General features: G+C 54.2%; 1 long non-coding RNA gene across 3 annotated transcripts; it reads right to left on the bottom strand.

Annotated features, from left to right (window-relative positions):
- Positions 1–13,744, bottom strand: LOC121041873 (uncharacterized). Of its 3 annotated transcripts, none has more exons than XR_005795876.1 (4): positions 6,916–13,744; positions 6,261–6,490; positions 931–1,054; positions 1–373 (listed from the first exon to the last, which is right to left on the bottom strand). It is a non-coding gene; the product is annotated as an uncharacterized LOC121041873 (long non-coding RNA). The 3 variants fall into 3 exon arrangements; XR_005795877.1 differs by having other exon boundaries at positions 1–1,054; positions 6,916–8,013; positions 8,635–13,744; XR_005795875.1 differs by having other exon boundaries at positions 1–1,054.

Genomic DNA, 13,744 nt, shown 5'->3' with positions numbered 1-13,744 from the left:
TTAAAACCACACACATTTATTGTCTTAACAGTGTCCATGGGGCAGGAGTCGGCATGGCCCAGCTGGCCCTTTGCCACATGGTCTCTCATAGGCCACAATCAAGCTGGCGGCCAGCACCACAGTCGTCTGGGCCCGACCAGGGATGGAGTTGTGGCCAAGCTCACTCACACGCTTGTTGGCAGGATTTGGGGCCTCGTGGGTTGCTGGACTGCAGACCTGGGTTCCTCACTAACCTCTCTGGCGGCTGGCCAGAGGCCCCACTCAGGTCCTTGCCGTTTGGGCCTCTCTCCTGGGCAGCTTACAACATGGCAGCTGGCTTCATTCAGAGAGAGCAGAAGGGTGCCCAGAACGAAAGCCACGGTCTTCTGGTAACCTGATATCAGAAGTGACGACCCATCACTTTTGCTGTATTCTGTTGCGAGAGGCAGTCACTAAGTCTAGCCCACACCGACCAGGGGATTACACAAGGGCATTAAATCCAGGAGGCAGGACCACTGGGCTCCCCACCACTCCGGGCAAAGCCCTAAGTGGGAGGGAGCTGTGGACGGAGGAAGATCCTGGGAGAGGTCAGAGGACTGCGCTTCCCGGCAGAGGGACTCCTAGGACAGGGTCCCCAGCGTCTGCACACCCTGATTTTTATCTTCCCTGCAGGGCCTGTCCCATGGGGAGGGGTTGATATTTGTAGCCAGCGGGAGCTGCATTCCAGGGCCGGGTACTTAACATTCCAGAAGAGCGCTCAGCTAATTATTGCCTTGCCCAGCCTAGGCCTGGACCACCCCGGCCCCCCCAAGCTTCCATGGCTCAGCCAGAAGACTCTAGTAGCTTAGTTCTTGGGTCATACTGAGAGGCCCAGAGGCGGGCCGGACTTAAACGGGGTCACATGGCGGTGAGTCAGGGACAGTGTCAGGGCTGGAGCCTGGGGCCTTTTACCCGTGACTTGTGGACAAGGGGGCCAATGAAACGCAGCAGGAGCCGTGGCGCTGAGCCTTCGGAAGAGGTGGACGAAAGCAGGCCTCGGACAAATGGCTGCTTCTCCGAGCTTCCATTTCCTTGCCTGTAAAAAGGGGAATTTTCTCAAAATCCTCTAACACGCGACAAAGACTCTTTCCTTGACCAAATTTCAGACAGGCTCCTTGGAGGCCTCTTTTTGACCAGGCCTCATCCTTGGGCCTTGTCTTTGGCCTGCCCAGCCCAGTTTTAGCAAGAACGCTGCTAAATCAGTTTAGCAAGGTGCCCCACCCTTGACATCCGATCCCCCTTTCCTGCCTTCAACAAGAATCCTGTCAAGTCGGTTTAGTAAGAAGCCCCTACCCTTGATGGCAACTCTTCGTGATTTTCCATCCATTGCCCCCCTCACCCTGTTCCTTGTCTATAAAGCCCCAGCCGTCTTCGCTGTATTCAGGGTGGAGCCCGACCTCTCTGCCCTACTGTGGTAGTCCTCCTACCTCTCCCAATGTTCCTGAATAAAGTCTTCCTTACCTACCCTTTTAACCATTTTAGCTAGTGGCAAAAATAACTTTTCTTTAGGGGCACCTGGGCGGCTCAGTCGGTAGAGCGTCTGACTCTTGGTTTTCGCTCAGGTCGTGATCTCACAGTTTGTGGGTTCGAGCCCGGCCTCAGGCTCTGCGCTGACAGCGTGGAGGCTGCTTGGGGTTCTCTCTCTCTCTCTCTCTCTCTCTCTCTCTCTCTCTCTCTCCCCTCCCCCTTTCTCTCCCCCTCGCTGCCTCATTCTCTCCCTAAGAATAAATTTTAAAAAATAAAGCATAAAATATGCTCAAACGTTCACATACACATGGCACAGGTGTAAAACTTCATGCTCCCTCTCTGTCTCCCCAGCTTCCCTTCTCCTTCCTGGGACAGCCTTTGCGAGTACCACATATATACTTTTCTTCTTACACAAATAGTAGCTTTCTACACTCACGACAGTGCACCTTGCTTCTTTCACGTATTATTATATCTCAGATTGCTCCATACCAATCTATGTCATTCTTTTGACGCCTGCATTGTATGCTATTATATGGATACACCAGCATGTATTTAGTCTCCAAAACGGCAGCAGATTCATACTGGCAACCCAAACTATGGTCAACAAACATACGTAAAGCATCTGCCAGGGCTCAGGCATTGAGTGTGTCCTAGAGATAATGGGGGTTGCAGTCCGGGCTGTGCAAATTGGAGCCTCCAAGGCTCATGAAGGCAACAGAGTGACGAGGGCATTGCAGAGCGGAATTAACAGGAAAAGTGTCACTCCAGGAAAGGATGCTTCTTCGTTGGGCTGGGAGAGGGGTGGGTCTCTGAACACTTCAGAGGGCTTTCTTTGAAGGGTAATTTGGATGTAGGTGCTAGGAAAAGGAAGGATAGCATTCTAGACCAAGAGGACTGTGTGAGCAAATTAGAAGGGAGAGGACAGCCCATGGCATGTGAATGAGGACCCAGGACCTGTGGATGGAGGCGGAATGAGGCTATTTGGAGCCTGAGTCTGGGGAAGCCTTGACTTTCAGGGGAAGGCCACGGGCTGATTCCTGCTATTCTCCCAGAGTCTCCATGGTGGCCACCTCTTCTGGAAAAGGGGCCTCTGGTGAGGGGGTGGGGATTGGAAAGAAAAGGGGCCTTTTAGGGAGGAGGCAGGGCAGAGGCCGCTCTAGGCTGGATGAAGCAGTGGCTTGCGATTATCGATTATAGATTACAGATTATCAAGATCTGCCCTGTGCTGGGCACTTAATTAATTTAACTGAACTTAATTTTTGCTGCATTTACTTTATCTATATTTTATATATTTTATTTATATTTATTTAATTTAGGAGAAGTAGTTGCAGACATCACGGTATTTTCCCCTAAGTATTTCAGCAACGATTTCTTAAGGATGAGGACATTTTCCCACAATCCCTATATAGTGATGGCACTCAGGAAACTTAACATCCTCCTACTCTTATCTAATGTCCTGTCTGTATGCAAATGTGCCCAGTTGTCTCAATAATGTCCTTTATAGCTTCCCTGTCCTACCCCGGATCTGATCAAGGACCACCCTCGGCATCTCCTTTAATCCGGAATCATTCTCCAGACCTTTATTCGCTTTCTTTCGTCTTTTCATGCCATTGGCCTTCTGGAAAAGTCCAGGCCAGATGCTTTGCAGAGTGTCTCTCCATTTGATTTGTCTGATGTTTCCTCATGACTAGATCCAGGCTCAATATTTTCAGCAGGAACCCTGGTGCTGTATGCTTCTCAGGTGAATTGGCCCCATAACTAGTGGTATTAAATATGATCCCTGGGTGGGGTCCGACAAGGAGCCTGCACTTTATTTTGCAGATGAATAACCTGAAGCTCAGAGAGGTCACGTGACTTGCCACCCTGCGTGCGCACACACACACACAGCTAGAATGAAGGAAGACCAGCCCCGTTCTGACCCTTTTTATTTTTTTTTTAATGTTTATTTTTGAGAGAGAGGGGGGAGAGGGGCAGAGAGAGAAGGAGACACAGAATTGGAAGCAGGCTTCGGCCTCCAAGTTGTCAGCACAGACCCTGACGTGAGGCTCGAACCCACTAACCTAATGCGATCGTGACCTGAGCCCAAGTCAGATGCTTAACCGACTGAGCCACTCAGGCGCTCCCCCCAACCCATTCTGGCTCTTAAACACTGCTCTGTGCTGCCCTTCCACAAGTAATACATAATCATTATGGGAAAATTAGAATACACACATATGAGTACATGTTTATTTTTTATAAAAATGGGGCCATCTTGTTGTCCAAGCTGCTGTTTTCATTTAATACGATACAGCCCAAGAGAGGGAGGCACGGGGCCGTGTTTGTCACCTGTTCTCCCTGTCACCGCCTGTTCAAGCTTGCCCCAGAGGTGTCAGAAACTCAACATGCTCTTGAAGGAGCCAAGGAGAGGGCTGGAGCCAGTGGGCTTGCCCTGATGTGGCTCCCAGACCCCTTAGCGACAGGGACCCTAAGAGGCTGCAGATGGAGGGGCAGGGGCACATGTGCCAAGCCTGTCCTCTCTATGTCTCCAGAGCCGGCAGGTCCACACACGGGGCAGCCTGGACATCTTCCCCCATTTGGGTCTCCCTCCAGTTACCCAAGGTTGCAACTCAACCCTCTATGCTCTCAGCACCTCCTGGATGTCATGGGGGCAAAAACCAGGCCAAGCGGTTGCCTGGAGAAGTGGGCGGGGCCCCACACGACGTGGGTAGAAACGCAGGCTCTGGTCTGGACTCCGCCAATGATTGCAGAGTAACCTTGGACAAGTCACGCCCCTCTGCTTTCCTCATTCCTTCACTTCACAGTCCGTTCTGCATGCCCGGCCAGGCGGGCTGCTGGGGAGTCAAGGTGGCACAAGGATTACAATCCAGGGGGGACATGCTGAAGTAGAGTCAGGGGAGGGTCCAGGTGTGGGACCTGAGGCTGGTACAACTCAAGGACCGTTTGTAAGAAAAAGAACACCAACTTATGAATATAGAACTGGTCACAGAGACTTGCAGGAGGCCTCCAGGGAGTGGACTTGCCCCGGAGGCCTCTGGGAACCAGCTTCTCCCCAACACTGCCCTTGGGCCCCTGGGTCTCTAGCTGGGACAACATGGTCTAACACTTGTGGTGGACCCTGGAGCCTTGTCTGCTCTGGACTTTTTAATTTTTTTAAACATTTTTACTTATTTTTGAGAGACTGAGAGGGACAGGATATAAGCGGAGGAGGGGCAGAGAGAGAAGGAGACACACAATCTGAAGCAGGCTCCAGGCTCTGAGGTGTCAGCACAGAGCCTGACATGGGGCTCGAACTCAAAACCATGAGATCATGACCTGAGCAGAAGTTGGACACTTAACCAACTGAGCCACCCAGGCACCCCCCCCCCACTTTTGCTAATATTTTACTTAGAATTCTTAGATCTACATTCACAATGAAACCAGTCCTGAGTTTTCCCTGAGCTGTTCAGTCTATAGACTGTCAGGCAACTACTAACAAGAATAACTCAGGCCTCTGTTCATTTGGAAGAATGTCCGTAATCTATTCAGTGGGGTAAAAAACAAATTATTTATGTCATAGAGCATGATTCCACTTCTTCTGAAAACCGTACTTTCATAGAATTCAAATAAGTGAACTTCTAAAAGATTTTCAAAGAGCAGGGATGGCTGGTCCCGTCTCTGGAGAGCCTACCTGTCTGCACACGGCTAGGCCTATACCTAGAGTCTTCCCAGAGCCTCCCGAACAGCCAGGTCTCCCGCTACCTCTCCTAGGAACCCCTCACTTCCTAGGACCCAGCCAATGTTAGGTCTTCTCTATCTGACCCTCTAAGGGCAACCACTCACCCCTGGGGAGGAGGGGAGCCAAGCCTATTACAGAGGCCGGCTTTGTCCTACATGGTGGTTCAGCAGGAGAGCCCAAACAAGGGCTCCTGAGTCCTGAGGTGGGGCCATGGCAAACGGAGTGTGAGGGAGAACAGAAAAGGTTTCCCAGAGGGGCTGGCTTAGGTTTGGGGTCTGGGGGAGGACCATTTCTGCCCCAGGCGGCCCAGGTCCATGACTCACAGGCAGGCCTCAGAGCTGTGGCAGGATGTGATATCAGTCTTCTCTGGTAGCCAGCCTGGACTAGGGCTGGGCCGGGCTCTACCTGGACTCCCCAAGGAGGCGGCCCCCAGCCCAGTACTGAAAACGTAAAGCCTAACCAGCATGGCTCTTTCTCGAGATGCACAAATATAGTTACTAGAACAGAGTCAAATAAGCCCAGAGAATCATGGACTGTGTGTGTGAGGTCCAGCACAACTCCCAGGCCAGTGACTTTCAAACACAACCCCTAACAGCAGGGTGGGTCGTAAGTGCCCAGGAGGAGTTCCACTTGGCCCCTAGAATCAGCCAGCCCAGACTCAAGTGCCTGTCAGCTGCGTGACTCTGGGCACGTCACCTAGTCTCTCTGAGCCTCAGTGTTCTCATCTGTCTAATGGAAAGAACAACACCTGCCTCCCGGTCATCATAAGGAATTAACGAGATAACGCAAGTGAAGCTGCGGGCTCAGTGAGTCACATACAAAGAGATCGCACTGTGCTTTTCTTTATATCGGGTAGGATTATTTTGATTGCAACAGAAACTCACCTAAGCTAGCTATGGCAAGAAAAAGAAAACGGGGGGGGGGGGGCAGGGAAGTTCCCGAAAGGAGCCCCGGGGGTGTCTCCTGGAATCCCGGAGCAGGACCCAGTCGGGGCCGGGAAAGGGTGCCGTCGGGGCCGAGAGCCCCGTGGGTGCCCAGCAGGGCCCCCTCCCTCTCTTACCTTGCCGCTGTCCCCTGGCTCTGCTCACGCCTCCGGTCGGTAGCGGAAAGCACAGCTGTCAACAGCTCCCGGCTCGACGTGGCCTCTAGATGTGAAGCCAGGTGGCCTCAGCTGAAGGCTTTGGGTCCTGATTGCAAATCCCCTGCAGAAGACGCCGATTGGCTCGGCGTGGGTCACGTGCACGCCACCTGGGGCGAAGAAACGCGGCAAATCCCGCTGGAAACGTGTGGCTGATGATGACGCGGAGCAGTGCCAGCAAAGGGGCAACACCAGGCAAAGAAAAAGAAAACAAGAAAGAAAGAAAGTCTCGTAGGCTCCACGTTCTATCCACCCAATCAGACCCTGGGCCCCCACCCGCCTTCCACCCCCAGAAGCAAAGCAGGTGGCCACTTCTCCCAGACCGACTGATGTCGCCGGTTCGGGGGGGAAAAACAGACCCTCCCTCCCCGCGAACATCACGAAGCCTCCGATTTGCGGTTCTGCTTTCCAGTGCGGTGCGTTGAGGACCGTGTATAAAGACCCTGCGTTTGGACCGGGTGGGCACATGCTTCCCGGCTTGGCACAGGCCACGCGCCCGGAGGCCGCCACCCTCTGACCCGGTCTCCACACTGGCTGCCTGCCTGGTCCCTGTGGGCGTGCGAGCGACGAGTCCTACCTGAGTAGGACCGGCGCTTGGGCTCGCAGGCTCCCCAGGCCACCTCTGCTTCCGTCCCAGGTGCATGGAATCCCGGCCTGCCGCCCCGGGGCCGGGCTGCTGGCTGCTGGCTGCACCCAGAGCGCTGACCGAGGGGATGGGAGGTGAGGAAGGGGTGCGCAAGTGCGGGGTGGGGGCGGGTGGATCCCCGAGAAGCTCAGGCCTGGCCGGGCCTCCTAGGCAGTAGGCGGGCAGTACCGTCTGTTGAAAGCCCCGCGCCTGTGATGGTGTGGAAGAGAGGCTGCCCTGGGGGAGGCCTTCCTTCAGAGATCTCTGCACTAACACGTGTGTCTGCAGGGCACCTGAGCTCTTGCCAAGGCCTTTCCCACCCATCATCCGGAGCCCTCATTATGCCCTTCAGTGGACCCCCACTTTACAGATGGGAAAATTGAGGCTTCACGTCACCCAGCGTGTCCGAGGCAGAACTGGAGTTCCATGCCGACACCTTGGCCCTGTGACTCTCCCGCTCTCCTGCCTCCTGGCCCCGAGTGGGGGCTGTGCTTCTTAGCGCTTGCTCCAAGACGCCATCCTCTGTGGCTCCCTTCTTCTCCAACAGCACTGGCTCCCTGGTCCCAACCTGCCACGACCAGCATGCATGTGATGTCATCTGTAGGGACAAGGACTCTCATCCCTCAAGCATGTGGCCTTTGAGGCCTCAGACCTCCAGAACTAGCAGGACAGCTCTCCTCAAGGGTCACCTAGGAGCCCTAAGAGCTGCCTCCTGGCCTTTCTTTTCAGCATTCCCCTGGCCCAGGGGGCCCTCTCAGCCACTTAGTCTGGCTGTCCAGGCCTAGGTCAGAGGTCTGATGGGGGCTCTGGCCCTTCTCTCTGCGGCCCCTCCGCTCAGCAGCTCTGTCTCCTCGGTGAACGCAAGCTCCTTAAGGGCATCTCGGTGTCTCCCATGATGCACTGGGTGGGAGGGAGCTTCCAGAGCAACAGGAGAGCGGGGAGTGGGTGTGTCTGGCTGGCAGGACGCTGATCTAAGTGCAAGTCCACAGGCCGGCCTGTGATGAACCAGTGAACGTCTCAGCAGAGAAGGAGTGAGGATCCTTGAAGGCCCTGTGAAGACAGAACCAGCCGTGTGCTCCAAGTACACAGGCCTTTGCATGTGCCATTCTTTCTAGTGGGAACCTAGACCTCCAGTGTCTGCTCCCCAAGTCCTCCTCAGTAACGGGGTACCCAGTTCTTAGCCAGCTGGCCACAGGCCACCCAGAATAAAGAATATGTTCTCAGTCTCCCTTGCAATTAGGTTGGCCGTGGGATGAAGCCTTGCCAACAGCTTGTAAATACGGTGTACAAAATCTAGGAATGTTCTTAAAGAGCCCGACTGCCGGAGCTCTTGCAGCCACCTTGCACCAGGAGGACAGCAATGGACACCCTAGGGGCCCTGGGCCTTCCGCCACCAGATTTCTACTGGAGTCAGACAGAAACTTCTATCTTGTTGAAGCTACTGTTATTTTTGTGTTTCCGTTTTTGTTTGGCAGTGGTGGTGGTGGTCGCTTTGACTCAGAGCCAAGTGTAAACTGAACTGATAAAGCCAGCAAACTGGGTTCGGTCGTCAAAACCCAGCTCGATGGTTACCTCCCTTAGGAAGTCTTCTTAATTCCCAGGTACAATAAACCACTCCCAGACTCGATCATTCTCTTGTTTTTATTTTCACCCCTTTGTATTGTAACTTACCTGTTCAGGCGTCAGCTCTACTTGGAGTCGGTGAGACTGTGGGCTCCTTCAGGTCAAGAACACTGAAATATCCAGCTCAGAAGCCCTGGAACCCCCTCCTCCTATTACTAGTAGCAGCAACCTCAACAGTAGCAATAAAACAGTAGATGATATTTATCGAGGGCTTATGATGAGTCAGGCAGTATTTTAAGAGCTTGGATACATTACCTTATTTAATCCACATAGGAATCTAATGCCTCATTTTACAGATAAAGAAACTGAGGCACAGAGCGGTTATGTAGATTGCCCAAGGTCAGTCGCACAGCTAGAAATTGACAGAGCTGGGACTTAAATCCCAGGAGTCTGACCCCAGAGTCCAAGCTCATAGCTTGTCATTCTTATCTAGGAGCTCCATTAGCTTGTCATAGGAGCGCCTTCAAAATGGGATGTGGGGAAACCACACAACTCCCCTCACCCTCCCTAGCAGGAAGGAAACAGGAGAAAAGCCCTCGCCAGTTGTCTGCGAACAGAGCTCAGGGCTCTCGAGGAGGTTAGACGTCCCAGAGACTCCCAGAAACTAGCATCTGCCAGGCCACCTGTCTCAGTGATCTCTGCTGGGTAACAAAACACCCCACCACTCAGTGCTTGAAATCACACTGGGTTACTCCCCGCTCAGAGCTCTGCAGGTCAGCTGGGCAGATCCCAGGCTCCACGTGGGATCGGCGTGGCTGTGTCCAGCCAGGGGCTCAGCTGGCCCAGAATGTCCAAGAAGCCTTCTCCACACACCTGTGCTGGGGTTTCCAGCTCTCCTCCATGTGACCTTGCCTTCCGCATGCATGGTTCCTCATCCCTGTCTTGTCTGCCCGAGTTTCTTTCCATGGCGGCTGACTTCCAAAAGAGAGAGGGAACACAGAGGGCCCCAGGCCATTTAAGGCTAGGCCTGGAACGGGCACAGAGTCACTTCTGCCATATTCTGTTCATCAAAGAAAGTCACAAAGCCAGTCGAGATTCAAGGGGAGGGGACACAGGCCCTCCTCTTTCTGGGAGGAGCACCATATACACTCAGGCAAGGAGAAATCGGTGGCAGCTGCCTTTCAGGTAGTCCAGTCTCACTCCCACATTGCCTCCATGTAGCAGCCCTACTGGGTGACTTGCCGTTCCTTGGACAAGTGCAAGTGCGCACCTCCATGCCTGTGTCTGTGTCATCTGCTGGGCCACCTGTTTTTTCCTCCTTCAAGATTCAGCTCCGTGTCACTGTTCGATGGCTCGTTCCCTGACCTCTCAACTCAGAATTCTTCCTTCCTCCCCTGCTGTGTAGCGACCTCCAGCCTTGCTCATCATCTGCAATCTACAGTCACATTGGCTTCATACACATCAGTATCCGTCAACAATTGCCATCATGCTGCGTAACAAACGAGCCAAACCCCAGGGGCAAACATTCGTTTAGCTCACGAGTGTGTGGGGTCCAGCCGATCTTGGCTGGGGCCTCTCACGTGGAGGTCTGACCTACAATGGCCTGGGCTGGAATGCCAGGGGTACCTTGGTTCAGGGCCACAGGCCTACTCATTCGGCAAGCCAGTCGGCACGTTCTCGTGACAGTGGCAGAGAAGAAACGTAGGAGGGGAAATGCGCAAGTGCTTTGTGGAGCCTCGGCTTGCAACGAGTCTGCTAATATCCCATCAGCCACAGCAAATCGCAGGACTGAGCCCAGAGCCAAGGCCTGCAGAACATTCTACCCTGGGTAAGAGATCACTGCAGATTTACTGAGCAAAGCATGTGAATACAGGGAGGGGTGAAAAATTGTGAGGCCATAAATACAATTGAGCTTCCAGTTGTAAGTGGCTGATTTATCTCCACTGGGGGAAAAATTCTGTCCCAAGTTGGTTGGAGGAGATGAGCCAGGGAACTCAGCCATTCCAGCTCTGTGACCTTGAGAAAAACATTTGACTTCAGCTAAAGTCTTGGTTTCTTCAGTTGTGGAAAAGGGAAGAGGGAGGGCTGCCCTCCCACGGCACAGAATTAGGATAAACGACTGAGATCTTGGGTCCGCCCGGTTTCCTCACCCGTAGGATGGTGATGACAGTGGCACACAGGGACGTGGCAAGGATCCAGCAAGTCCACATCAAGGACTTAGGTCACTGCCAGACACACAGCAAGGACTGACCTTCGGGAGGAGGGGGCCCTTGTCAGGTGCTCTCCCGACACCCCGTTCTTTTCCTTCCCGGCACCTGTTATGTGTGAATTTTGTACCGATGTGTACGACTCATTGTTTAAGGTCTTTCTCCCCACCTAGACCGAAAGCTCCATGAGGGCAGGCATTATACTCAGAGTGGTATCCCCAGCGCCAGAAACAAAGAGGGTGCTCGTGGAGTATTCATGGAGTGAGTGGCTGCACGAATGCGTGAATGAATGAGAGGGAGGGTGGGGGGCATGGATGGAGACACATTGGAGGGTTTGGCAAGACTAGAAAAGGCTTCATTATGTCGATTTCAAGGTCTGTTACCAAGTGCAATCTCTTTCCTTCCACAAATCTTAAGTTTACAGGGAAACTGCTGCACCCACACTCTTAGACCCCACCCCTGGTTGATGCCCTGAGCCTGAGGTCTCTCCCCACGACAGTAGCAAGGATCATATGACTAAACCACTGGCCACTCTCCCTACCCTCATAACATCGTCCCCCCCCCACACACCAGGGAGCTAACATGGCTGGCTGCTGTCCCTGTTCACTTGCTGAGTGACCAAGCAATTCAGTCCTGCGCCCCGCAGAAATGGCCAAGGAAGCAGCCCAGAGCACCCAGGTGAGTGGGCACTGAGCAGAAGCTCGAGGATCCACTGCCCTGCCTGAACCTTCACTCCTGGGGAGAAAGAGCCTCAGGCTGGAAGGGCTGACAGAGATGGCCTCAGCCCTGGGTCCTGCCCGTAAGAGTCACGATGGGGCCGCGTGTGGGCAGTTTCAAAGTGCCTGCCCCAGCACTCCAGCCCGGAGATGCTACCCTCATGAAGCCCAGCTGACTGGCCACCTCGGCTCCGACCGCAGCCACCCCTGGGGGTGTCTCTGTTACTTCTGCCAACCACAGTGCTGATGGGCAGTGACGATGGTCTTGGAATATTTAGAAACAGGAGAGGAGGATTAATCCAGGTCATTTGGGAGTAACAGTGACTCACCTCCACTGAGCCTCTGTGAGGCTCCTTTATGCGCATCCTATAGCCCCCATCTCCAAGGTGAGGCTTATTATTTCCACAGGGCAAATGGGAATCTGGGGCTGGAGACAGTAAGATATTGGCCCAAAGTGACCCAACTAGGCAGGGAGCGAAGCTGGGGTGTCTTAACAGGCAGTGACTTTGGAACCATTTCCCACTCGTTTGTGCAAATCCAGTTGCTTGATCCGTCCCAGGGAGGAGGAGGGAGAGGCGGCCATTCCCTCTCCATGGAATTTTTCCTCTTTGACGAGGGGTCTGGCAAACACGAAAGCTTTCAATATATGCGCTCTCACGGCGGGGGGTGGCACGAGGCAGAATGGTTCCTGGGTGGATGTCCGGTCCTCATAGGGGACTCAAGTTCCTCTCTAGAGGCCCCTGGCCTTTGCCGCCATCCTCAAGGATTAGGGAACCCAGCATCTCCAAGATCAGATGCCGGACTTGCCCTCCCTGGGGCTCCCAGACCCCATCCTATAAGCAGGGAAGCAAAACTGTTCCCCAGAGAGCCAGCGGCCTCCAACTTGTCTCTCTTTCTCTGAGGCCAGTCGCCTCTCTCCTCCCAGGGAGATCAGATGTGCTCGCGTAATGGAGCTGTGGTTTCCACTCTGGGCTCCAAAGCCAAACTCCATGGCGTTTCAAATATCCCCAAGGCCTCCGCGGAGGAAGGCCGCCGAGCATGTCCCGGGAAAGGGTTGCATCTGGTCTGCGTTAACCAGTAGCTGCCGGTGCCTCGAACCCTGTCAGGGAGCAGGGCCGGATGTGGGGGAGGCCACGAGGGAGGGCCTGGCAGGAGAGAGCTCAGCTCCAGCCCTTCCCTTAGGACCCCGAAGCCGAGAAGGCCCTTTGTGACATTCAGGCCAGATACCGCCCCATTTCTCAGGGCGGTAGCTGAATCCGGGGTTGGCACAGGCAGTTGCGCGGCAGGTCCGTGAAGCATCCGGGGCTCCCGACACCAGTCAAGAGCTCTTTCCACCGCCTCACGCCAGATGCCTGAACCCTGGCACGTCCAGGGCAGGGCCTTGTCCTCGGAGGGGGACCCTCGGCCTCTGTGTCTGTCCCTTACACTGCCTCAAAACAGCACGGACGGGCAGGCGGCTGTTGGCGGCCAGCCCAAGAGGAGGCAGAAACTGGCACAGGGGGTTCACATGACTTCAACACGAGGTGGGGAAAGCAGCAATGCTGTAAGAAGAAGTGATTCACAGAAGGCAGAAGGCATGAGGCTCCCAAGCCAAGAACAGAGCAAGGGTTTCTCCAAACACATGCTTTTTGACCTGCAAAAGCTTCCCCACACCCAGGCCCATCTTCACAGACCGGGTTCAGCCCGCGCTGCCGGAGGGCCTGGCCCAACCCGGTCCTCCCTCCCACCGGGCCCACGGGTGTCCCGGCGGGTTCTCCCAGCGGCCCCATTTCAAAGAGGAGGGAACTGGGGGCTCCCCTCTCTGAGCACGGACACTACGTTGGGGTGGGAGGAGTCTGGCCACTCCCTCCAGTTGCTTGTCTCCCCTTGGGAGCCTGAGCTGGGGCACGTGGGCCCCCCTCCTGGGTGGGCTGGCTCTGCTTCTGGGTGCTCCCCAGACCTTTGTCCTGGGGCTCCACCCAGGGTCCAGCTGAGCAAGGGGCAGAGAGCAGGATGGTTACGACCTGATTTTGTTTGTGTGCTTGTTCTTTGGCCCCAAAGAAGCCTTCAGAACAAAGTTTTATATAAGTAAGAAAGACGGGGGGGCGGGGAGGGGGTGTTTTTGGAGCTGAGTTTTCTCACACCTCCCCATCCACACCCCAACAGCCTAATGATTTAATCTTTTTTTTTTTTTTTAAGTACAATAAGTTTAAATAGTGCTGGAAAAATGTAAACAATGCTCGCTCTTTATCCTCACTGTCTGGCGAGAAGAAAGAAAGTGAGAGAGAGAGAGAGAGAGAGAGAGAGAGAGGAAGA

Source organism: Herpailurus yagouaroundi, unplaced genomic scaffold (genome assembly GCF_014898765.1).
Source record: "Herpailurus yagouaroundi ecotype Mexico unplaced genomic scaffold, PumYag 184, whole genome shotgun sequence".
Taxonomy (NCBI): Eukaryota; Metazoa; Chordata; class Mammalia; order Carnivora; family Felidae; genus Herpailurus; species Herpailurus yagouaroundi.
Note: the sequence above shows the minus strand (reverse complement) of the source record. Positions and strands in the feature narration are given on the sequence as shown.